This window comes from Dicentrarchus labrax, unplaced genomic scaffold (assembly GCF_905237075.1).
Source record: "Dicentrarchus labrax unplaced genomic scaffold, dlabrax2021, whole genome shotgun sequence".
In the NCBI taxonomy this organism is placed as follows: Eukaryota; Metazoa; Chordata; class Actinopteri; family Moronidae; genus Dicentrarchus; species Dicentrarchus labrax.
In genome coordinates, this window is record NW_026136711.1 from 21363744 (window position 1) to 21389432 (window position 25689).

General features: G+C 39.2%; 2 protein-coding genes across 16 annotated transcripts in view; one reads left to right on the forward strand and one right to left on the reverse strand.

Annotated features, from left to right (window-relative positions):
* LOC127371757 (sodium- and chloride-dependent GABA transporter 2-like) overlaps positions 1-25689 on the reverse strand; it is a 143384-nt gene that overhangs the window by 84483 nt on the left and 33212 nt on the right. For 2 of the 8 annotated variants that reach the window (XM_051414801.1, XM_051414809.1), the window contains exon 1: positions 5714-5901. The exons of the other annotated variants lie outside the window; for them this stretch is intronic. The gene's annotated coding sequence lies outside the window, so the exon portion shown is untranslated. Of the gene's footprint in view, positions 1-5713; positions 5902-25689 lie in introns of those variants that run through there. 8 annotated transcript variants of the gene reach the window in all.
* Positions 1-25689, forward strand: part of LOC127371756 (green-sensitive opsin-like) — a 146216-nt gene that overhangs the window by 59614 nt on the left and 60913 nt on the right. For 2 of the 8 annotated variants that reach the window (XR_007886441.1, XR_007886442.1), the window contains one exon: positions 11404-12166. The exons of the other annotated variants lie outside the window; for them this stretch is intronic. The gene's annotated coding sequence lies outside the window, so the exon portion shown is untranslated. The remainder of the gene's footprint in view (positions 1-11403; positions 12167-25689) is intronic. 8 annotated transcript variants of the gene reach the window in all.

Below are 25689 nucleotides of genomic sequence, written 5' to 3' on the forward strand. Positions count from 1 at the left end.
TCTTCTTTGATTGTCATGCCACCACATCAAGGGATCACAAGATGCATCAAGTGCATCTTCTTGGAGGAACTTGGTCAACTCTGCATCAGCCTGCACTCTTTTTGGAACTGCAGCCTGGGCCTGACTTGTGAGATGAGCTCTTCTGTGTTGAAGAAAGTCACTCAGCCTCTTCTTCCTGGTGGGTGCGGCAGCAGTAGGTTCATCCTCGTTTCCTCCAGCAGCTTTGCTGCAGCTCTCACCACTGATACCTTCTCCACTTCTTCTGGTCCTAAGTCCAGTAGCTCTTGCACAAGCTGATCTTTGACATCATCCAATGCACCTGCCTCCTCCATGCTGCCACGATACCTTGGATCCAAGATGGTGGCCTTTCTCAGGAGGACTTGGATTGCAGGTGAGCTGTATTTTTCAGTCAGTACCCTGCACATGTTTTGTTTAATACTGGCTGTCAGAGCAGTCATCAGGGCCTGGAGAGAGAAGGTCGTCTTTAATAAGTTCCAGCACAGGCTTAACTGAGGACACCGTTACATATTTTTCCCCTGAGAGGATGCCTGTGAAGTCAGCCAGTGGTTTCATTGCTGCGTTGATGGACTCCAACACAGAAACATTCTGCATCTGAAACTTTCACAAAGAGGAGGGTGCGGAGAATTGGCGCTGGATCCTCTCTCTCTCTCTCTCTCTCTGATGTATGCTGGCCTATATTACAGGACTAAATAATATGTCCTGAATGTCCCTGATGTCCCACCTTCAAACACAACCTCATTTGGCCATCCATGAAAAAGCTACTTAACCTCCCACTTTTCTATGGCAATACATACTTCCTACGGGCACTGCACTAATCCACATGAATATTAAAATCACCTACAATAAATACTTTATCTGATTTAAGGACTAAACTTGATAAAAACTCAGAGAATTCAGATATAAAATCAGAGTACGGTCCAGGAGCACGGAACACTATAACAAATAGAACTGGCTGCAGTGTTTTCCAGGATGGGTGAGAAAGACTAAGAACAAGGCTTTCAAATTAGTTATAATTTAGTTTAGGTTAAGGGTCCATTAAAAAGCTCAAATCATATATGGCTGCTACTTCACCTCCTCGGCCAGTGCCTCGAGGAATGTGAGTATTAATATGACTTGGGGGGTGGATTCATTTAGGCTAACATACTCCTCGTGGGACAACCAGGTCTCAGTAAGACAAAGTAAATCAATATCATAATCTGATATTAATTCATTCACTAAAACAGCTTTAGAGGACAGAGACCTGATATTTAACAGCCCGCATTTCATACTCTTATTTTGTGCTACTGAGGAGTTAGTTTTAATTTTTATTAGATTTTTATGTTTAACTCCTCTTGTTTTTATTTGTAGGTGGTCGGGGGACAGACACAGTCTCTATGGGGTTTTGGGTGGGTGACTGTTCTAAAGAAAGCGCAGAGAAGCTCTGCTTCCTGGTCCCAAGTCTGGACTGTCAGGTTTTAGAAATAAACTTTGCCATATTTCTAGATAAGAGAGCCGCTCCATCCAAAGTGGGATGGATGCCGTCTCTCCTAATCAGACCAGGTTTTCCCCAAAAAGGCTTCCAGTTATCAATGAAGCCCACATCGTTTGCTGGACACCACCTCGACAGCCAGCGGTGGAATGACGACATGCGGCTATACATGTCATCACTGGTCACATTGGGCAGGGGTCCAGAGAAAACTACGGAGTCCGAGATAGTTTTAGCATAATTACACACCGACTCCACATTAATCTTAGTGACCTCCGATTGGCGTAAACGGGTGTCATTACCGCCGATGTGGATAACAATCTTACCATATTTACGTTTATCTTTAGCCAGCAGTTTATAAAAATAGGATTCAATGTCGCCCGCTCTGGCCCCAGGGATACATTTCCCTATGGTCGCTGGCTTCGCTAAATTCACGTTTCTGACTATGGAGCTGCCAATAATCAGAGTTGGTTCCTCAGCGGGTGTATCGCTGAGTGGGGAAAATGTATTAGAAACATGAATGGGTTGGTGGTGAACTGTGGGCTTCTGTGTTTTATCCTTCCTTCGCTCAGTCACCCAGCCTCCCTGTCTTCCCGGCTGCTCGGGAACTACCGGGGGAACTACCGGCTAGCAGAAGCTACCTTTGGTCGGACCGCACCGGCTACTGGGGGCTGGCTAACTATAGCGGCTAAAGATAACTCTGTGGTGCGGCACTGTTCCTCTAACTTACTAAGCCTCGCCTCCAGCGCAGTAAATAAACTACACTTAATACATGTACCATTATCATTAAAGGAGGCAGAGGAATAACTGAACATCTGGCACACTGAGCAGGACAGAGGAGAGGGAGAGGGAGAAGCCATAGCTAACTGCTAATGTTACTGAAGCTAGCGTGTATGAAAAACTTGAAAATAGTGAAAAGTCGCTAAAAGAAGGAGTAACTCCGAGTGTTTAGATAGAACGAGTCTACGTTTAATCGTTAAGCTTGAAAATAACCGCTGTAACGAGTAAAACAAATTTAGATTTAGCGTTCACTGGACAGAGCTACAGCACTAAACAGTGTACACAGAGCAGGAAGTAAACCGGAAATGAGTCAGTACGCTTACCGTAGCCAATAGAGGAACCCATAACAATCAAGTCTGGCTCCTCTCTATGATTGCAAGCTTTTCAGACCACTTTTTACAGTGTGTCCATTTGGGCCAACTTCAGACACTGTTGCCTTCTCACGTGGTTGTGTGAGAGTGTACATAATAATTTGTTTCGATCATACGCCAGCCTTAATTGTGTGATGTCTCTGTGTCTGAAAATGATCTTTCTGACAAACCACTGCCAGACTGAATTGAAACATGAGACCAGCATCAGTAGAGGTTGAAGGGATTCAGTGTCTTTCTCAAAGAGATTCCAGTGGAATTTCAACCGAACTAGAGTTTTCGTTAGCCTGCCTATGCCGGCTTTTGCCAAAATGAAATCAACTTGACTTGATGAACCTGGTGGAAGACTTAACAAGCCCAGGAACAAAAAACAACTGCTGTAAACAAATTATGGTTTGTTACAAATATTTCAGATAATATTTTTGCTCTACATGTAACCAAATCTTGAGAAACTAGGCAGTGTAAGGAGTACCTTTTGGTCACTGGTTTCCGTTTTAATCATCTCTAATGTGGACTTAGTGGTAAATAGTTTTCTGTCTCTGTTTTGATTATCTGACTGTCCCTGACTATGTATGTAAAAACATTACAGTATCTTAATAAACTCCATGTTCTGCTGTTTATTGTAGGGGTTACACTACTATTTAATTAGAAAGGTAATTAATCACTGAAGATTAATAATACACTCGTAAATGGGGCACCACCTCCGTTGTTTAGCTACTGGAGTAATCCGGAGGAAATTATTCCACAGATCTAATCGAATCAATTTCAAATCAATTTATTAAATTTCAAAATCTATATTTAATCTCATATTTCTGAAGTAGTGATTTCTTTTACACGATTCATCGATTTCCCCGCATCAAATCAAACCGGCACCGACAAGGACATACGGTTATATATGTTTATTAACTAAACTAATGCAGAGTTAATAGCATGAAATGACAATTCAAACAAATGACAACAAGTAACAGAATATGTGGACAATATATGAATTATTACTATTAGGTGATTCAGGAGCGATGGTGGATTTTGTGATGCGGCAGTAAGTTTAAAATATTACCAGAGTAAATTTTAGAACTGAGAGGCCATAATCGAAAATTCTCTTAAACTTAAAAGATGGGAATCAAAGCTTATAGACAGACACCAGCTCTTTTTCATGTGTGTGAATCCGGCCGTGTACCGGAGAGTCAGCCTACTTTGTTTGTAGATGGAACTTGGAAGGATTCCAGGTCCTTGGCTTTTAGCTCAACTGCGGCTTTGCATCACTGATCCAACAGGCCGAAGGGAGTTGGGTCTCGTCCCTGGTACCAGTGGCAATCTCTCCAAAAGGCCTAGCGTGTTCGCTAGTGAGCGTTGGGGGCAAGGTGGCTGGAGAATAATGTCTTTGTCCGGCTGGAAACGTTTATACGTCTTCTTGAGCAGTCAACTACTGCGACATCCTTCTGGCTGATGATAAATGTCTTAGAGTGGTTGGTCTTCAGCTTTGACTGTAAACTCATTCAGCTTCTTGTTTGAAAATAACTGGAGGATGAAACGCTGGCCTGGCGAATTCTCCATCGTCACTAAATTCAAGAATTAGATTAAATTCACTTTCTGTGAATCAGGCGACAATACTTGACGATAAGACTACAGAAATATAAAAGAAGAAATTTGTTTGTGTCTTGAGCTTTCAAAATAAAAGTACTTAGGAAAGTACTTCAGCACAGCAATTTATAACTTGAAGAAAAATTCAACACGTGTCGCAAACGAAGTAAAATAAAGTACGGAAATTAAAAGTAAGAGCGAGAATAAATAACGAGTGGATCCAACACTCTTAGAAGGAAGACAGGATCAGAAGAGTAAGAGAGAGAGGGAGTGACCTGAGTCTATCTCTTATATCTTTTATTCTGGAGGCGGAACTGGACGAGAGGAGCTGACCGCGCGCGTCACTTCCTTTAGCGATATTTTGACACCGTTCACAGAACCCACCATGACTTAATACATAGTTCACATGTTTTAACATAACATAACCGAAATTACTTAATGTAAAGGAAAAGTAGAACTGATTAAAATCATTAAATCATTAATCATCAAACATATAAATATAAAGTATATAAAGCAGCACTGAGGGATTGTACCTATTTCGTATAGTGCTAGCTTAATCCTTGTTACAAAAATTATGTGTCAGGCATTTACTATTTGGAATAATACACAATTATGAAACAAAGTTCGTTTTGAAAGTACCTTACGCTATACCAGAATCTTACCAAAAGGTGGCACTGTGGCTCCATCAAACATTCAGACATTTTACACATGATTTTGTAACTTAGTCCAATCTGAAGACAGAAACATCAGACAAACATTACATTTGCGACCTTCTCATGCTGGATGGCAATCTGTTAATTAGGAGAAGATGAAATTTTACCATAATAGTCCAACAGAACTAAATCTATATCTGTGCAACTGTTGTTTACCGCTTCCTAGATTGGAATGTCCACTATCAAAAGAAAACATCGTAATTCACACTTTAGAGGAAGGGGTGTCAGAATGCCAGATATGGATTCCAGAGGAGTTTCTCTCTGAAGGTGGACCTGTCAGACTAAGAGATGTAAACACATTTCAGGGATATCTAACCCTGATTTACAATAAAAAAAGCACTTAATTATCACACACGATCCACTTTAGGTGTAGGGTGTCTTTCTGATCTGTGGAGAAGTCAGTGTTCTGTTAAAGAGGATAAAGCAAATTGACACCTAGAGATCCCATCTGAGAATCTGAAAAAAAACAGGCTCTCTGTGCAGGAGACTGTTGGCGCCACAGTCTCATCTCCCCTCCTGGGTCAAAAAGGTCAAAGGGAAAGAGGAGGCCTTGAAAACTCTCCTGATGGAACATAATCAAAATAATATGATGATTGTTGAATTAAGAGACGGATAAAGCGTCTCTTGTAGAGGGAGACGAGGACAAGGTCCTACATTATTAACATGAATCGCTGTTTCGCTTTTAGAATTTAAATGCTGTTTTAAACCCAGAATTTACACTTACAATTCATACAAAGGACAAACACAAATACAGAAAAAAGGGGAAAGGGATTAGTAAAAGGTACCTGAGAAAGATTGCTCCTCGTCAGTAGTCTGTGGTTCTGTGTTATGCTTCCATTTAGCCCTAGGTGTGATTCATCTGGTGCCTTTTAAAAGTCTAGATCCCCTAGTCTCCCCAGGACAAGTGTTCTTCTCAGCTCTGACCACGAGTGAGCCCATGAGTGGAGGTTTGAGAGAGCTGTGTTTTTTTGACAATGAGGGAGAGAGAAAGAGCAAGAGGGACAGAGGGGGGTGGGGATGATGTCTGTTTCTGAATGAGCAACTTAAGGCGGAGACTGTTAAAGAGGCCACGTGGTCTCACAGTAAAAAGGAGGGGATTTGCACAGTAGGAGCAGCAGCAGCATGGCGGCTCTATGGGTGGCAATGTAGGTCATTAAGTACATCCACCACTTTGTTCCATACATGAAAATATGAACAACTATTATTATCTACTGGGGTTAAAACTCTTGTTCATACATGATGATTTTAATAACTTAAACTTTTCATCAAATGTGTCCAGTTCTTTGCTAAACTAATGACACTGACCAGATTTGTGTTAAACTGGAGAAGTTGACTGCAGGATTTTCCCCTTTGAATTTAGCAAATACAGTTCAGGGGTTATGTTTGGCTTAGCTTAGCATAAAGACTGGAAGCAGGAGTAAGGAGGCTGCACAGAGTTCAAAGAAACTGCTGTCTCATGAGTTATTATTTCTTCATCAAACTGAGCTACACATATTTTAAATCTTTAATCTCTTTATTTTTATTTTAACATTTTTCTAACAACTATTTTTATCAGAACCTTTAGGGTTTCTTCACTCATAAACTTTATAATGAGGGGCACTTTAATGTAGTCTTAATAAGAAAAGTCTTTGTTATCTAACAGCAAACTCAGACAATTTGGCCCAATTACAAAAAGGTGTGAAGCAAAGCATGCTTTGTTTGCATCCACTGATTTTAAGGTTATCCTGTCTTAAGTTAAACTGAATGTTTAGTTACAAATACTAGTAAAGAAAGCTAGTAAAGATATAAAATTTATGTTTTACTAATTTCGAAGCTTGTCTCTTTTTTAAGGTGGTGGTTGTCTTGAATTGTCCAACCTTTACTACCATCTTTTGCTTGCCTTAACCATGAGCTGTTGGATGATATGGGTCATTTTGCAAGGTACCGACAAATGACGTATTTTGCTGTGTAGGTATAATAACATGATGAAACAGAGGAAACACTGTTGGGACTAGGGGTACACAAAAAGAGAAAAAAAAGAACTGTCCCATCTTCCTAAAAAGATTCAATCAAATGCACCAGACAAGTACTAAAATTATGTTGAAAATCTGTGAAAGAAATAACATTAACCAAACTAAATATTGTGCAATCATTTGCAGGTAAGTGCACAACACTGACAAAAATGTTGTACTGTAAATTGTTAGATGGTAGTTTAAGTTCTGTTTCTCCAACAGTAAAATTATCATGATAAGTTGCTGGTATTGTTTTTGTCAACAGCATGTACCATAAGCGTTTTATGCACTATGAAGATAGAATGAACCATTTAAAGTCCCCATGAGGTCATAAAGTGACATTGAAGCGTTTTAATCATGAGTAAATGTATATGCATGCATTTTTTAGGTATTCTATTTTAGAGTTTGTCATTTCCTGGAACAGGCTAAAAAGTTATTGATGACTCGTCCTATACTCAGGGACGTACACTAATTTTGAGCCCAATAAACTTGCTTATGACGCCACTGGAGTGTTTCTCTGAGGGCTGATGTATAACGTACATCTGTGGCCGGGCCTCACTGATCATTGCTGTACAAAAGCACAGCTTCATAACTTTATTCACAGATTTTGGTAAACTGGATCATATTTTATGAAGAAAATATTTTCTGGTTTCAGCTCAGCTTAAACTCTCTGTGTCTGATGGATGGATAGCTTTAACTACTTGCGAAAGTAGCCCACTAAGTAACTCTTGCTAACTGTATCTGCCGTTAGCGGGAGACAGAACCAGGCACAGCAGCCAAACCAGACCGGGATCGGTGTAGCAAACCGCTAACAGCTGTTAGCTCAAAAGGCCATGAAGCTAACCTAACTGACTCAACCCTGGAATGCCAAAAAAACACCTTGGTATGTATTGTGTTCGGTCCCAGGTCTGGTTGTGTTCACTGGAAGGTAGATGCTGATGCTAGCTCATAGCGCTACCTGGATAGCAGTGGGAGCTTAACGTACACTCAATATCAACAACAAGTCCCTCCCTAGCTGTGTGTTTTACAGGAAACAGAAATATGAGGAAGCAACAAGCACTCTGCTTTCTGTTCCATGGGAACTTTAAAGGTCCAGTGTGTAACATTTAGGATCTATTGGCAGAAATGGAATATAATATGCATATAAAACTATGTTATGTCTATGACTATGTTAATTAGTATATAATCATCTGAATAGAGGACTCGTTTTTTACCTTAGAAAGAGCTTTTTCAGTGTTGGGCAAGTTACTTTTAAAAAGTATTTAGTTAAAGTTACTAGTTACTTCTTCCAAAAAGTAACTAAATTAGTTACTCAGTTAAAAATTATGAAAGTAACTAGTTACTTTAGAAAGTAACTATTGCGTTACTTTCAAGTTACTTAACTTAAAATACATGTGCATGTTCAATTATTTATGATAAATATGAATATTATAATGAAATGGACACTTAATACAATATATTATTAACAGAAACAATGTACACAAATCTAAACTATTTTAATGTTGCTGTGGGACAAAGTGAGACTAGCCTCCAATCAAATGCCATGTATGTAGATAATATGTTTATATAGTGGATCGATACAAATAACACAATAGATGCTTTGGAACTTTTGATATTTATTGCCCCTCAACAGGCCACAATTGGGCAAAATTAAATTATGCTTGTTAAGCACTATACTAAAAATAAATAACAAAGATATAAACTCTTTGTAGTGCAAATAAAACAAAAAAAAAAACTTCAGATAATTGGTAGATACACTGTACTTAAAGTATTTTCTTCCTCGAAAAAGTAGAACACTGTAACAATATGAGGTGCTTTCAATCTAACTGAAAAGTACAATGTATATCAAAACTAAAGAATCCAAATATAAACAGGTAATACATACGAAATAAAAAATACAGCTTCATAAAAATAAATCTCTTTCTCTGGCCATTGACAATCTCACTTCAAGAGGCTGCAGCAAGCCAACAAATAAATCTAAATTAAATTATGCTCTTTAAGCAATGTACCAAAAATGTATTCAAACAACATATACACTCTTTTTAGTGCAAATGTAATAAGATGCAACACAACTCGCCATACCTGTCTCTCGTTGATTGACTCGCTTGTGTTGTTCATTGTGTGTCCGATTTTGTCTGCTTTCGAACACCCGCCCAACTCTACCTCTGATTGGCTTACCATGAAATTTTACTCAACCTCAGCCAATGGTCAGCATTTATGCGCTTGTCTCGTGCACTGCCCACTAACAAAGGAAGAACAGTAAAAAAAAGTCTTTGCCTCTCGTCTCAGAGATCTAGTTGGTCTGATGAAAAAAAACAGCTTCAATTATAGTAATGTGCCGCATTTTTTGGCAGTAACGGTAACGGCGTTATTAAGATGGGAAGAGTAATCAATTAGACTACTCGTTACTGGAAAAAAAGTAACGCCGTTAGTAATGCCGTTATTCCCATCACTGAGCTTTTTACATCTACAGAGGCTGCAGGTCACCTTCCATGGAGTCCACCATGTTAAACCGCCATGTTTCTACAGTAGCTCAGAATGGACAAATCAAACACTGGCTCCAGATAGGGGCCACCCTAGTTTCTCCTTCGGGCTTAGAAGGGGAGGCGAGTTGCAACTACACTAAATCCTACACACTGGTCCTTTAATATTTTGTCAATTAAACATCACCTTTCTACTAGAAGCATTTTTGCTGGTGTGCAGGTACTACAAACGTTTGGTTTTTTTTAGAAAAAACTGAGGACATTAGGTATGTGTAATCAAGTATCATTTTCAAATTTCATCATTTGATACAATTACCGTATACATAATATTTGTGTGTGTGGGAAAGTTTGTGACTGGACAGGATGAGCCTCAGTTTCAGAGAAAGTCTCCCTCTAGTGCCTGCAAACATGCAGTATTTGACTTCCCATTCAGGGTCTCCTTACAAAACAAAGAAAGAAAAACATCCCCTAAGCAACGACAACAACAAAAACACAGCAAGTGTTCTGTGTCGCATATCCATATTAAGCATTCTGGAGGTATACAGGTTTTTCAGGAACTAGTAAAATAAAATGCCACAAATGTTCCTAAGTAATAAAACTCCACATTCAAATCCATTACACAGTTATTTCTACAGTGCTGAGTTTATACCACACACTAAATGTTTCTCAGATTATTATTATTTTTTTTTTTATATATATATATATATATATATATATATATATATATGCCCCTGCAGCTTGTTCAACTCACAGTGAGTCAGGACATGCAGACTTTGGCCAAAGCAATATGTTTAACCTGAGGAAACAAAAAATGTATTTAAAAGCTGAACATGGGGTGTCACTGTTGTCGTCAGATGTTTTGACCCTGGAAGAGCACAACACACAACATCAGGTAACATCAGCCTGAAGTGAAGTGTGTCAACAAGGCCATTCCTAGGTTGGACACCTCAGGAGTTTAAGTAATAGGCTAAGCTACTTTAATAATGCTTTCTCTTTCCTCTCTGCTTGTGTGTTTTTTTTTGTGCACATTTGTTTTCTCCTTGGTCAAATATACCCCGCTCAAATTGAACAACACTTATGAATACCCCTGGTGGGGCTACGCCATTGATGGATTCTTTACTCTCTCTTCAACACTCATGATTCCTCTGTGGATGCTGTACGCTGTGAATGTCACTCCGGGAACACTGAGACAGGTACAGTCACATGTTGTTATAAACATATGTAGATCAGACAATGTAGGTGCTGTAGAATGGTTACCAACTGAAAACCTGAAACCTGAAAAAGGTATACATTTATGACAGGTTAAATGAGCGAACTTTACCAATTTTTTGTTTCTAGTTGGTGCTTATTATTAAATATGCACGTTTTCATTTCAGTAAAATGTAAAAAACAAAAAACAAAAAAAAAATTGAAAAAAGGCTGCAAAATTCCCAAAGGTTTGTAGTGTTTGTTGCAGTTTCCTTACCCAAATTCATTCTTTTCATGCAGTGTTTAGGCATAAAACAACTTGGTCATGATTAGGGATCAGTCGTAGTTAAAAGAAACCTGTGTTAGTGCAACTGTTAGTAGGAAATGGGAAATGAACAGTGTTTACCCGTTAGAGTCTGATGTTTTGTTGACCCATCCAACCACCCACAAGCTCCATCTTCCATCCCTCTGTGGACTTTGTGGCTCTGTTTCTTCATTTGTCAGAAAAGAGTCATACTTCCTACAGCCTCTAAAAGACTTTCTCACTTAAACATAAACATGTTTTGGGACAATTGCTGAAACAACTAATACTGTCATTGTGTGGACAGTCTGAGAGATAAGTGCAAGCACAAGCAAAAACAGTAAACAAAACAAAAGTTTAGCTTTTGATTTTAAGCCTTGCCTGTCCATTATTGACAGTAAGTGTGTATTTTATAGAAAAAACATAATTGTAGTTGAGCAGATTCATTACTTTACCACAGTCAACATACTGTGGACATTAATGGAAAATGATCCTTCTGTTTCTCCACACAGAGACTGAAAGTTCTGTGTACTCCAGCAAAGGACTTACCTCCTGTAACATTAAAGAAGACATCAAATAAAGAAGCATTTCAGACCTTCACAGGCTTGTACACACTGCGCACAGCAGAAAGTCTGGATGACAGAGGTGACAGAACTCAGAGATCATCCATTATTTAAACTGCAAGAAAAGAGGACTGAAATGGAGCCATGAGGAGTGCAGACCATATATCATAAGCTGTTTCACTTGTCAGTCAAACTGCCCCAGCCCCAGACACCAAAAAGCACCAACAAAAAACAAAAAGGGAACTGAGGTGATCTTCCAGCTTATTCATTTAGATATACTATTCAAACATTTCTATTTCTCTTGTGTATTCCAGCTGGCAGCATGTTTCTGAAAATAATATAGAATACAGAAGCTTTTGTTGTATCACGATTGTTACCAGGGAATAAAACAAGACGTCTAGGAAAAAGATTATTCTAAGGAATTTAGCTGCCAAATAGTTTTCTGTATGTTTTTAGAAAGGAAAGAAATTTATAAACTGTGCTAAATACAGTATCTGAATCATTATAATTCCAGTAGGCATATTAATATTGATTACCGGAATTCCGTTAAATATTTATAGGATATAATAATATCTTTATTGGCTAAGAAACATGAAGTGTTGAAAAATCTTAACAATACTAACAATATTAACAATAACAGCAATAGTCTAAAAGAACCGTTGGTATTATATTTTTAAATCATACTATGCTTAAATACATTAGATAATAGGAGGTAAATATAATGTGTTTAATACATAACTATTGGGTACATTACTGTAGTTATTCAGGAACAAACAAGAATCCTGAGAAAAAGAGGCATTGAATTAAAGCGTATGAATGTAGCTACAAAAATTGCTGTTTATTTTTAAATTTGTGATATTCCTGCTAAGAATATATAGGAAAATGTGTATATAAAATAGTTAATGAGGTGCAGAGATAAAGAAGTACAACACTTTATAATAGACCTGTACAATGTTGTGGGTGTCACAAGTAGCAGACCACACCTGTGTACACCTGCAACTGAGAGAAACCTTGTTGAGCAGGCTGTAATTCAAGACAGTGCGTGTTCAGAGCTTTATTGAGTTTAATAACAGAGTAATATAAAGTGTCATTGTTAAACCATTTTACTATTTACTTACAGTTAAGTGCACAGATCTTAAAGAAAGCTGGTAGGGCCAAAAAGTCATAGTGTGAATAAAAGAGAAATTCATATGGAGCCACAGTGTGCTCTCACATCTACTTCCAATGAACAGCACCTCACTACAACCCTTGGTGTGTGTTTCTTTTCTATATATTATAGCAATTGTTGCAGTAACATGACCATCAGAGGCAGCTAATTTCTGTGGGCACCTTAGTTATTTAAAGATGATTTTCTGACACTGACGCTATAATTTGACAGAATTTTTCACTGTTTCACTATTTTGGTTTCTGTAAAGCACTGTTGATTTTGTGTCAACAAGTGCTAGAAATAAAATATATTATTATGTTATTATTTTTTATTTTATGGAAGTGCCACTTACAGTTTGACCTTATTGTTTATGAAATATCTATTGTGACAGTACATTTCAATATCAGACACCTGATTTTCTGTTCAGCTGTTTTTACTACTCTTTTCTACTTGACCAAATAAATATTTTTTTTTAGTTTTCTTCCTATACCAAAAACTACATTATTATGTTTAGTAATTAGTTTCCCAAGAATTCTTGTTTTTCTCCCTCATCCCCCCTCTATATTTTACAAAATCTTACAGTGTAATGTCCCTTAAAATCAATTTTTCTCTTATCCAAATGAAAGTATATTGTTATTTTTTTAAATAAATCATGTTATAACTATAACTACTTAATAAAATCCTTTTTTCCACATTTCCTGTTTTCTTACTTGGTAACAATATTACTTTACCTTGTATCACATATTCCAGTGTTTGTCCCCTGGGAGGCACTGCAGGTCTCTGGTTAAAACATCCTGCTTCAAACACAATTTATTTCCTTTCCTCTCTGTCCTCTGCGCCTTAGTTGCATGCACCTACACAACATGTCACTTTAATATTTTCTTCCTGTCTGTGAATACTGACAATATTGTATCCTAATATGTTTTATCGACTAACTGAACGTCGCTGCGGTACTGTCTTGTGGAAGGATTTGGTCACCCAGACAACATAATACAACTACAATACTAATACCGACAGACAAACAAACACATATATTTGTATATATTTTTATAAATATGGAAACAGTTTTTGTAGTATTTGGGACCCTCACTCATAACCCACATTGCTCAGAAATTACTTTAAGCTGATAAATGTGATGATATTTGTCATTATGGCAACAATTTATTCTCACCTTTACAGATATAGACTCTTTCCTTTTTCATCTTTTTCCTTCTATATCTGTTAACTAGTATCTTATTTTTGATTACATAGGTAGGATTTTTAGGCCAAAAGATTAAAAAAGGCAGAAAACACGTGACACATAATATGTAGATATGACCTGATTCCTGCATAAATAAAACCAATTTAAAACATTCTTATGTTGTATTGTCAGAACTTCTGAGAATTCATGTTTATGAACTGTCGTATGAATGTTGCAGATATTTCAGAATTTAGGGATAGGAGAGGACTGTATATTCAGAGTGCAATATATAGGCTGCAGCTCATGTGAGTGCTAATGTGTTAAAGCTAAAGATATAGGTCCAGTAGAAGGTGACATCTGCTAGCTAATCTGTCACATTACACACTGAATCAGAAAGAATTGTTAAGTTTGTGCTTTGGTTTAATGTTTTGTCCACCCACACATTTGAGAATAACACAAAACAAATCAACAGCACCACAATCTACAGTCTCCAATTGTACAACAAGTTGAATCAACATCTCTCTAAAACAGTTTCAACAAAACCTTCATGAAGGTAGGATTTATTGTAGTGCTGTTGCAAGAGATTGCATTAAGTTTCAGCTAGGTGTACCTAATAAACTGGCAAGTGAGTATATACCACTATACTTAGTCAGATCAATATATGGCTGAGATTGAACTGTGCTGAACAGTATAAAACAAACCACCAGAGGGTGCTCCACAATATCACAGCAGCAGTACACGGACAAACCACTAGGTGCAAAGAATATTGCAAAAAACAAATCAATCAATTAAAACACAACTACACACATAAGAGTTAAATATTAAAGTAAATGTATTTTACATATATGTCCATGCATACAATGTTCAAATTGCTGTAAGGTCTGCAAAATGGATAAAATGAACTTGAAGTTATAAACTGAGAAAGATATATTGCACTTTGAGAGAATGGAAGTCCAGTGTAAGTCCAGAAGAACTCTGCTGGGAGTATATTTCTGATAATAATATAGAATACAAAAGCTTTTTTTGTATCACGACTGTTACCAGGGAATAAAACAAGACATCTGGGATAGTTTTCTGTATTTTTTTAGGTGGGAAAGAAATGTATAAACTGTGCTATATACAGTATAGTTACAATATTATACTACCTGCTTGTACATGTTTTTTTTACAGTGTGTTTAATACATGCCTACAGGGTACATTAGTATAGTTATTCAGGAACAAACAAGAAGAGAAAAATAGAGACAGAGACATGAAATTAAATGATAATGAATTTAGCTAGAAAAATAGCTGTTTAATTTGTAAAACAGTGATATATACACTAAAAATGTATAGGAAAATGGTATATAAAATAGTTAATGAGGTGTAGCGATAAAGAAGTACAACACTTTATAATACACCTGTATAATGTTGTGTGTCACACCTGTGTGGCTTTAACACCTGAAACTGAGAGAAACCTTGTTGAGCAGGCTGTAATTCAAGACAGTGCGTGTTCAGAGCTTAATTGAGTTTAATTAGATAGTAATATAAAGCGTCATTGTTAAACCATTTTATTATTTAATTACAGTTAAGCAAATGGATCTGGAAGAAGGCTAGAGGGCTGAAAGGTCATCATTTGAGTGAGTGTCTTCCACTATACTTCCTGAGATTAGTATATGTCTCATGAGCTTGAACTGTGCTGAACAATATAAAACAAACCACCAGAGGGCACTACACTAGCCACTAGTTGCAAAGAATAGTGCAAAAAAACAAATATCAAATATCAAAAAACAACTCCTAACATAGGAGTTAAAAGTTAAAGTGAAGACCTCAGCAGCCTCCCACTGATGTTCACACTGCAGCAGAGTGGGTTAAAACAGTTCGGCCTACAGTAACAGACCCAACAGAATAGATCTTTGTGTTCTTATAATAATAAATAATAATAATAATAATAATAATAATAATAATAATAATTATTATTATTATTATTATTATTATTATTATATTTTCCTGTAACATCATCAGAACTTTGGCACGTGGGGGATGTAACGAATTGTTATGTTTAAATTATTTTGAACACAATTACATTTTGTTGGGTGCAGTATCAGTGGGTTGTAAAATGTATAGATATGTAAGGGAGAGGAGGGGAGAGTGTTAGATCTTATAGATCTTAATCCTGTGGTTTACATGAGGGTCTGGCTGTTTGGGCCAGTGGAAGCAGAGATTAGACAGAGCCCAGATCTCCTCAGGAACCATGGAGAGTCTGTGACAGCTGGGCTTGAGAGAAAGTATTAGTTATTAAATTTTAATCCCATGCCAACATAGTGACCTACAAGGATACTTTAACAGGAAGTTCATCCTAAATTCAACATTCAAGCACAGTTTCCCCTGAACTCTATATAGCTTCATCTTTTATTAATCATTTGTCAGGATCATGTTACAACCAACCTACTAACCAACATGCAACATACCAACCAAACAATTCTGTGCTTAAAAGATTATTAGAACAATTGTCAATAGTTGGCTCTTAGTTTAGGAAATGCATGGATTAGTAACACAGCCTGCTGCATATATTTTAATTTTAAGCTGAGTTATTTTGCTTTAAAAAGAGAGGACAGAGACAGAGATGAATGACAATAGCAACAACTATACTAGAAATGGCTAATAATAATGCCAATGATGATGATGATGATGATGATGATGAAGACAATATAAAATCACTCTTTGCTATCTCCCCCAGATGTGGCACCTTCAAATATAAAACTGCACATGTAAATGAAATGGTAAGAAATATTTAGATTTTATATTATATTATATACAAAGAAATTAGATTTCAGCATCTGAATCCCGCTGAGTACTTAGTCAACTGGTACTGGTTATTCGGCTGTTACTTAGTAGCTTTACAGTTAAAGTTGCACAATACTGAATATCATATGACATCTTTCTGATACTCAGATGTCAGTTGTGTAAAGTGTTTGTTCTTCTCATTATGTCAGTGTGTAACATTTTTTGTGTGTTTCCATTCGTTGACATTAATGTGGTACAATGCGTTCGATCAGTCACATAAATAATGTGTTTTCCTAACTTACTTACAGATTTAGTATACCCATTTTTTAGACTTCACACCTTATTAGCTTATTGCATTCACTTGAAAATTTATTTATTCGTTTTGTTGTTTTTCTGAGTAATTTTTTTTGTCTGTTTTCTGAGTAATTATTTCTGATTTTCTGAATATTTATTTATTTTTCTGTTTTTCTGACTAATTTTTTTTCTGAGTTCAGAGAGCATTTGAAACAATAGATGCATTCATTCCTCTATTGAGAGTTTGATTTAATGGAAACAAACATGACCGGCTTGTTTAGTTCAATCAAGTTTTACTTTGATCTGGGAGATAGTCCTGTCTTTAAGTCATATAGATGGTATTATCATTAGCTTGTCGACTCTACGCAGGCACCTGAGGACTTGATAGTTGAAGATGGGGCATGTATGTGCAGGCAGGAGTCACCCATAGGTCCATGGGAGTCACTTGCAGGTTGGAGGTTCTCGCTGGAGTTCGAAGTATCTTGATAATTCAGAATAAAATTATTCCAAAAAACAGAAAGAATTACTCTGAAAAACAGAAAAAGAATTACTCTGAAAAACGGGGGGAAAATGGCATAAAACATTCCAAAAAATAAATTACTTACTACTTTTTTTTTTCAAGTGAATACAATACATTTCTGTAAATATCTCCAAGCTTCTATGTTGATCTAATTTAGAGCTCAGCTCTCAGGTCCTCATTGTGCCAGATGCCCCACATAAACAAGTCTGCTCTGACCATTCAATGATGCTAGAACGGGTTTTAATGCCTCATTGTATAAATATTTGTAGTTGTACATAAACCTTTGGATTAGTTTATTAGGTATGTTAATTATTCAGTCTATCTATCTATCTATCTACTATAACAAGAGGACACACACAATTCAGGTTGTTGTCAACATGTACCGTTACATCTATGTTATTAGATGAACATGCTGTTAACATACATGCTCTCAATTTATATGAAAATATTTTTCAAAAAAGGCAAACTTAATGTAAACACTAAATAATGACAGCCAATGAGATGTGCTGGGTGTTTACCTAATGTCAGTGGACACGTGTTAATAAAGTTTTGCCCTGCGCAGCAGAGTTTTTCCAGTCAGCGGTACTGATGCCCCACCATGTTTTAGTTCCTCCGTTATTCTTTGTTTAACACTGGGTACACACGCTATGATAGGTGTGTAATTCACTCTGCTAACACATGCTTCACAGTGACAGAGCAGCTAATATTACATTTTAATTCATTGTTATTTATTAGGGGTAAAATTGGCCTCTATAGTTTCCCCCAAACAGAAAAATGTCATCATAAATAAAAAAAAAGAGGGGAAGAATGTGATAAATATATTTGACTTAGAAAACCTGAGGTCTTTGATCTATAGAGCCAGTATGTCACTGCTGTAATCACTTTTGAAAGCTAAGGTGAATTGAGGGAGACAGGTGGCACCTCTAACGTGCGGCCTGACTCCCAGACAACCTGCTCAACACCTCTGACTTGTGTACGAGGTGTGAATTCAATTTGTGAGGGTTGAAGATTAGTAAGTGCCTAACCCCTCCGGTTTAACGGCTTGCTACTAACAATTTTTTGGATGCTAAGCAGATGAACACAAGCTCCTTGGCCTGGAAATCCCACCTATGGGAATTGGCATGCCTATGAAAGCTGTGTGACAGATGGTTTCCTGTTTGTAGGAAACATCCAGGGCATTGCCATACATGGTTGTATTATCATTACACATTGGACGTTATATCACTCTTGAATCTGGTGTCGACAGTTTCAAACTTTTTAATTCCCCCATAGTCTCAAAGGGTTGTGTTAGACCAGTAGACTTATTGAACTTACTAACTGGACTTATGAATTATTTGTGTAATTCTACTTATTACTGAATCGATATTGAAGCATTTAAATCAATATCAAATTGAATCGATATTGAATCGAATTGTGACCTAAAGAATCAAAATCGAATCAAATTTTGAGGTTCTTAACAATACCCAGCCCTACATACCAGTATCAATCCACCTATTGTACATTACTTCCGGCGCCGGCGCGAGCAGGAGGCTTATCCAGTAGCTCCGTGCGTGTTGTTTTTAGTAACTTAAGTGTGTTTTTGTAAACTTGTACTCTTTATATAACACTAGCTGTATAGAACTCTTTATATCCTATGGATACAATGACTTTTCACGGACAACATAGCGGTGGACATCTTGTTTATTCAAGGGAGAAGCTGCTGTCACTCCAAACAATGGGACGTGCCGGCATTTTCCTCCCCATACCTGAGGAGCTGAAGAGGAGGCGCTGAGGCTGCAGAGCCGGAGTGAAGGTGAAGGCTAGGCTAGCGGCTAAGCGGTGGACCAACAAGGCGGATGAGCTGGCTGCCCTTGTGAGGATGGACAAGACGTTCAGGGAGTGCAGTTTACTCTGCCTCTCTGAAACCTGGCTAACCCAGAACACCCCGGACGCTAATGTGGATCTACCTGGATTCACTACAGTGAGAGCGGACCGGGACTGTGGATGCAGCGGCAAAAGCAAAGGAGGGGGACTCGCACTGTTTATCAACAACAGATGGTGCAAAAAAAAAAAAAAAAAATAAGAAAATAAAAAGGAGATTGTGTGCAACAGAGACATCGAGTTGCTGGCGGTAGGTCTCAGACCATACTACATGCTTAGAGAGTTCTCCGACGCCATTGCTTTTGTTGTTTACCTCCCTCCCCGTACGCACCCAGAGACCGCGTGTGACATCATACCCTCCACCATCGCGAGACTGCAAACACAACATCCCGATGCTTTCATCGCCATCTCCGGGGATTTCAAACATGTGACACTGGACTCCACACTGCCAGACTTTCACCAGTTTGTAAGCTGCCCCACCAGGAAGAACAGGATATTAGACCTCCTGTATGCCAACATGAGGGAAGCTTACACTGCCACTCCTCTATCCCCACTGGGAAAGTCTGACCATAACCTGGTCCTGCTCACGCCACAGTACAAACCACAGATCCAGAGACAGTCCACAACCAAACACTCCTTCAGGAGATGGTCTCCCGAGGCAGCGGAGGCTCTGAAGGACTGCTTTGAATGTACTGACTGGAGCATCCTGCAGGAAGCACATGGAGAGGACATCAAGGGGGTCACGCACTGCACTACTGACTACCTGAACTTCTGTATGGACGTTGTGGTCCCCATACGTACGCTGCTTCTCCAACAACAAGCCCTGGATCATGTTGAGGAATCTCTGTATTTCAAAAACTCATTCCTCGCGCGTTCGTTTAATGAAGCGATAGGAGAAGGATTTTGGAGTATAAAAATCAGCTTTATTTTAACACCAGTAGAATGTGCAAAGTTTACAGAGCTCTGGGTTCAACTACGGTTAACCTGACATGCACAAGGTCTGCCAGTTCACGAAGTCTGAGCCACCTCCTGTTCCTAACATCAGTTCTTATATTTTTGCAGATAACACACATAGCACAAGATGGTAGAATCTCCACCCGTGGTCCTCTTGGTATTTTGTCTCCAAGGAAGGTGTTGATGGGGTAGCCACAACCTGGAACTCTTTTTCAGGGACATTCAGGGACGTGTTATCTAACCCTATGCGCATATTAATCAAACCTACGTATACACTTCGTACTCTCTCTTCCAGACATGAAGTTGTTTTTCGCGACTGGAAGGAGTCCGTCATGTGTTCTATCATTGTTTTTACGAGCTCCTGACACTGACCTCGGAGGCCGTGTTTACCGCTATCTCTCCAAAGAATGTCATGTTATATCTGCAACTACCCACACTCTTCTCCCTTATACTGTGCCTGCTATTCATATTCATTAGTAAGTTATAATTCTATAACACATCATACAAACATCTAATATTCATTATTTTATTTCTGTTATTAGTATTCCCTTAACAGCCCTTTATCAATGTTAGCATAATCAATGTAAGCACCAGTAAACATGTTTCTATTCTAGTTAATAATCATACAGGTAAATATATAGAGTATAAATCACAGAATATCGCAACAGTCCCCCTTTTGGTCCCATAGAACCTGGGACCACCACCTGAAAGCAAAAATTGATTCATAGCAGATCTTATTTGATTGAACACATGATTAGAACTTACTAAACTTTTTGTGGAAAAAAGTTATAACTCCCCCTTTCGGGCTCATATATACTGAGCCTACACTAAACATTTTACTGCATTAATCACACATATTATGAAAGATAATCACTGAAAGAAAAATTTGGTTAAGGGTTAAAGTTTTTTTTTTTTTTCCGTGAAAGAAAAAGATTTAGTTTTTTATTCCACAGCCATGTCCTTGGAGATCTCAACCGCCATGATGTAGTGTTTGGGTTTTGGTAGTTCTTTCTGTCCCAAGGCCATTACTGACATCTGATACCGAGGTGGATCGTCCTTCTTTTCTATGGCAGTCACAATAATACGAGTACACAAGGATCTTATGCAAGGAATACAGCAACATCCAACCACTACCATCAGACTTAGAATACCCACCAATGCCACAAACACAGAGACCAGCACTTCCCGAACCATTTGTCCAGCGTGTCCGAAAATGGATTCGACACTCCTGACTGCTCAGCCATTTCTAAGGAGAGTGTTTTTAGACTAGACAGAGCTCTAGCTACTGAGCCGTCTGGGGCGGTGTTATTGGCGATGTAAGTGCAACATTGACTTCCAAACATGTGACATACCCCCCCTTTTTCGGCCAACAGCATATCTAGGGCCATCCTATCTTGCACAGCCATAAGGGAAGTTGAATCTAGTTGTTCTGATAATCCTGCTATAGCATCCCTTGTAGCATTGGTCAGACGCTGCACATTATAATGAATATAATTAATGCGGTCAACATTCTTATTAGGAGTGACTGGGAAAAGAGCAGATAAGAGGAAGGTTCTCAAATCCTGATGCGATGGGGTCAGCTAATTTATAACAATCAGGTATTCCTCTAGGAATTCCAATCACGTCAATGTAAGTTTCAGACGAAAAATCAAACGCATCTGTCTTCACAGAGCGGCGTGGTCTCCGGGGAGTGACATGTTTATCATAAGCTCCGAACAAGGTGAGGGGCATAGCAAGTCTAACTAAAGCACAAGTGCCTCTCCAATTAGCCGGTAGCTGGGGCCTAATAGTGTTTTGGCCACAATACCAGAATAGGTCAGCTCTGGCCCAAACCATATCAGTTGCATTGGTCCAGGTGGTGATGTTTATCATGTGATTGCACCAGGATGGATCAATCTCTCCAATAGGAGGTCCAGTGTTACGTGTAAAGCAGGTATAATTACCTTCCTTAGGGGTGAAAACTGGCGGGATGGTGTGATTTGTAACCGCTGGGTATACTTCTGATAGATTGCCGCAGTTCACTGGTACCTTCTGCATGGTTAATGCCAACATACAATGGAATCCTGCGGGATCCGCAACAGCATGCAGAGGAGCTGGAACAGTAATCAAAATAGGTCTGGCAGTGGAACAAGCAATACAAGTAGTCATTTTTAGAGAAGCAGCAGTGGCTGCTATCCATCCCAGCCACTCATTTCTATCTGTATACCCTGTGGCTACTGCAATAGATTCTGCTGGTGACAGGGGTGTTTTAACATGGATGTCCACTAGGCCTTGTTCATTAAGCGTTACCAGAGTGATGTTGGGCTTGGCTGTTGCTGCGGAGCTGCTAGTTGAGAGATAAATCGGCGTTGGTGACCTTAGAAAGTTTATTTTAATTAGGGCCATAGTGTCTGCTCCAGACTGATCTATCCCTACTACAAGATAAGCGCTGTTGCTGAACGACCCACATTCAGCCATGGTCCATATCTGATCTATCCATGGGTTGGTGTTGAACCCCAGCAGGGACAAATGGACTGGATTTCCCCCTTTATTCCCTTGTCTCCTCCGATATTTAATTTTTGTCGGGAGATCAATACCCATGTAAATACGCCCCAGTGGCTGCCAGGTGGTTGAGGATGAGGCAATCACATTACTCCATCGTTCACACCATGTAATTGATTTCGTGCCGAACCAGGGGAAGCCGCACAAGTACGTGTCATATCCTATCCACTCTTCATTCCTGCCCCCACAGTTAATCACATTGCATAAATCAAATTGGTATGTGGATATGGATCCTAAGGTGTAATTTAGCTCTATGCCTCCATATCTTGCCAGGCATTTGTCTTTATGTTTATCATATTGTACTGGCAGTGAACGTCTGGACCGGTTCAGGTGTGTGGGGGTGTGTGAGTGTGTGTGCGTCACTGGACCTGTTCTCAGCATGTCCTTTGGCGTGTTTCCCGTTCTTTCTGTGGTCTGGACACGTTCCCATATCAGCACAGGAACTACAACAAACAAAGCAAAGCCCAAACATACTCCAAGCCACCCTATTCTATCTTCTGGGCGGCACATTTATTAAAATGCTGGCTAAAATACCCATAGTGAATGGTGCTGAGGTCAATGTATATCTTGCTTTAAGCCCAAAAAAATCAAAAAATTGCAAGTAAAAAATATGGAAAAAATTAGAAATATATATAAGTATGCTAAAAGGCGCTTTCTAGTGGAATCCTTATCTCTCCATGTAGCAGGACGGAACCTCCCCCCACGTAAGTCGTTTTGCGCTAAACACACCTAATGACTCCACTCCTTGTTTTGGTAAAGCTATGATAATATAAACATAACCAGAAAAAAGGATATAGGGATTTTTTTTTTTTTTAACACTGTTCCTTTAAGTGTTCTCTTATCTCCTCCACCGTCCTCATGGGTGGTTCTGCAGCTGTGCACATAGACCAGTGGAACCAGGTGTCCCCCTTTCCCTTGAGCCGGACCGCGTGGTTGGTCCTCTCTGTCACCTGGTATGGTCCTGTCCACCTAGGCTCAGACCACTTTCGTTTGATGGCCTTCAGCAGCACCCAATCAATGTCTTTTGGGGCTGGTGATTTCTCTGCTCCCCCTTGGATCTCATTCACCTGTTTTGAGAAGGCTGAAACCAATGCCGTTAGTTGATCATAGTATGGTTTGTACTTCAAAAATGGAGCTATTGGGGCTGTTACCCCGCCTGCTCCGGGTACTGGGAACTGCTGTCCACAGGTGAGCTCAAATGGTGTAAACCCTGTCCTAGAGCTCACCGAATTTCTGACTGACATTAAAGCTAGTGGGAGAGCATCAACCCAACTCAGCTTGTCGTGTACACATATTTTACCAATCTTTCCTTTCAATGTTTGATTCATCCTTTCCACCTTGCCTTGAGATTGGGGATGATAGACTGTGCCAAATGCGTGTTTTAACCCTAGGCTAGCCTCCACTGCCTGTAGGTGTTTGGTTTTGAAGTGTGGGCCATTATCAGATCTGATTTGTCTGGGAAACCCATGTGTGGGAATGTATTGATTTATCAGGAATTTGACTACTGTCTGTGCATCTTCCTTTTTTGGACTGGCCAGCCAGTGTATGCATCCTCGGCTACCAAGAGGTATCTGTACCCTCTGACCCTGTCATTCGTGTCTGTGTAGTCAATAATGATCTCCTGCCCCGGCCGGGACGGTAGAGGGAATTTTCCCTGGTGTGGTTTTACTGTAGATCTAATATTGTATACATTACACGTACTGCATTCCTTGATATGATTCTCTATCATTGCTGGTAAAAAAGGATGCCACCAATGAGTTAACTGATGTTTCATTTGTTTACTGCCGCAATGAGTTGGCCCGTGTGCTTCCTGGAGCACCACTGATGTCAGTCCTGGAGGGAGGACTGGTCTCCCCTCTGGTCCCCTCCACAACCCATCGGCCTTGAGTGCTCCCCTGCTTATCCAAACACTCTGATCATATGGGGAGGCTTTTTCCTGTTCTTTTCTCAACATGTCTTTGTCACAGGGAGGCAATATGTCATATACTGTCTGTCCTGCTTGTATAATCTGCATATCTCGTGCATGGTGGGTGTCTGTTCTCTGTTGCATCTAGTGTGACGCTTGCATAGGTCAGAACTTGTCTCCCACCCCCCTTTTTCTGAAAAAGCACACCATTGACTGAGTTGGGTTTTTCAGAAACATCCAAAAAGAAAGGAAGTGAATAGTCTGGTACTGCGAGTGCTATGGCGCTGGACAGCTGCTGCTTTAGAGTGATAAAGCTGCTCTCCGCTATCTCCCCCCACTGCAATGTTGCTGTCAGGTTAAGCATGCCGTCGCGCGCAATGGAGCAGTTAGTTCAACATAGTCGGGTACAAAATGGCGACTGTAGCCAGTCAGTCCCAGAAATGAAAGCATCTGTTTCACTGTTAGTGGTTTTGGGTGACGCAGAATTGAATCTTTGTGTGCAGGTGAAACACCTGTTCCTTTGTGTGAGACAATGTGGCCCATGAATGACACCACTTGTCTGCAGCACTGTAGTTTCTTTTTTGATACTTTGAATCCCACTTCACACAACTTTTGCAAGATAAGTTTAGTGGTTGCAAGGCATTCCACCGCAGAAGGTGAGCCGATCAACAGGTCATCCACATATTGCACCAAAACAGAGCCCTGCGGCAAATCTACATCCTTCAATAGGTCTTTCAACACATGATTAAAAATGCCAAGTGACAACACAAAGCCCTGTGGCAATCTGCTATAGGTTAGTTGACGGCCTTTGTATGTGAACGAGAAAATGTGTTTAAGTGCCGAGTCCAAGGGCAGGCAGAAAAAAGCATTTGCCAAATCTATACAGGTGAACCACTGATGTGATGGATTTACAGCCGACATTGTTATGTATGGGTTCGGTACAGATAATGTTGGAGTGGCAACAATGTTGTTTATGCAACGTAGATCATGTGCCATGCGGAACTTGCCTGTGTTTTGTTTCTCAACAGGTAGTATTGGGGGTGTTCCATTCACTTTTGCTGTCTATTAGC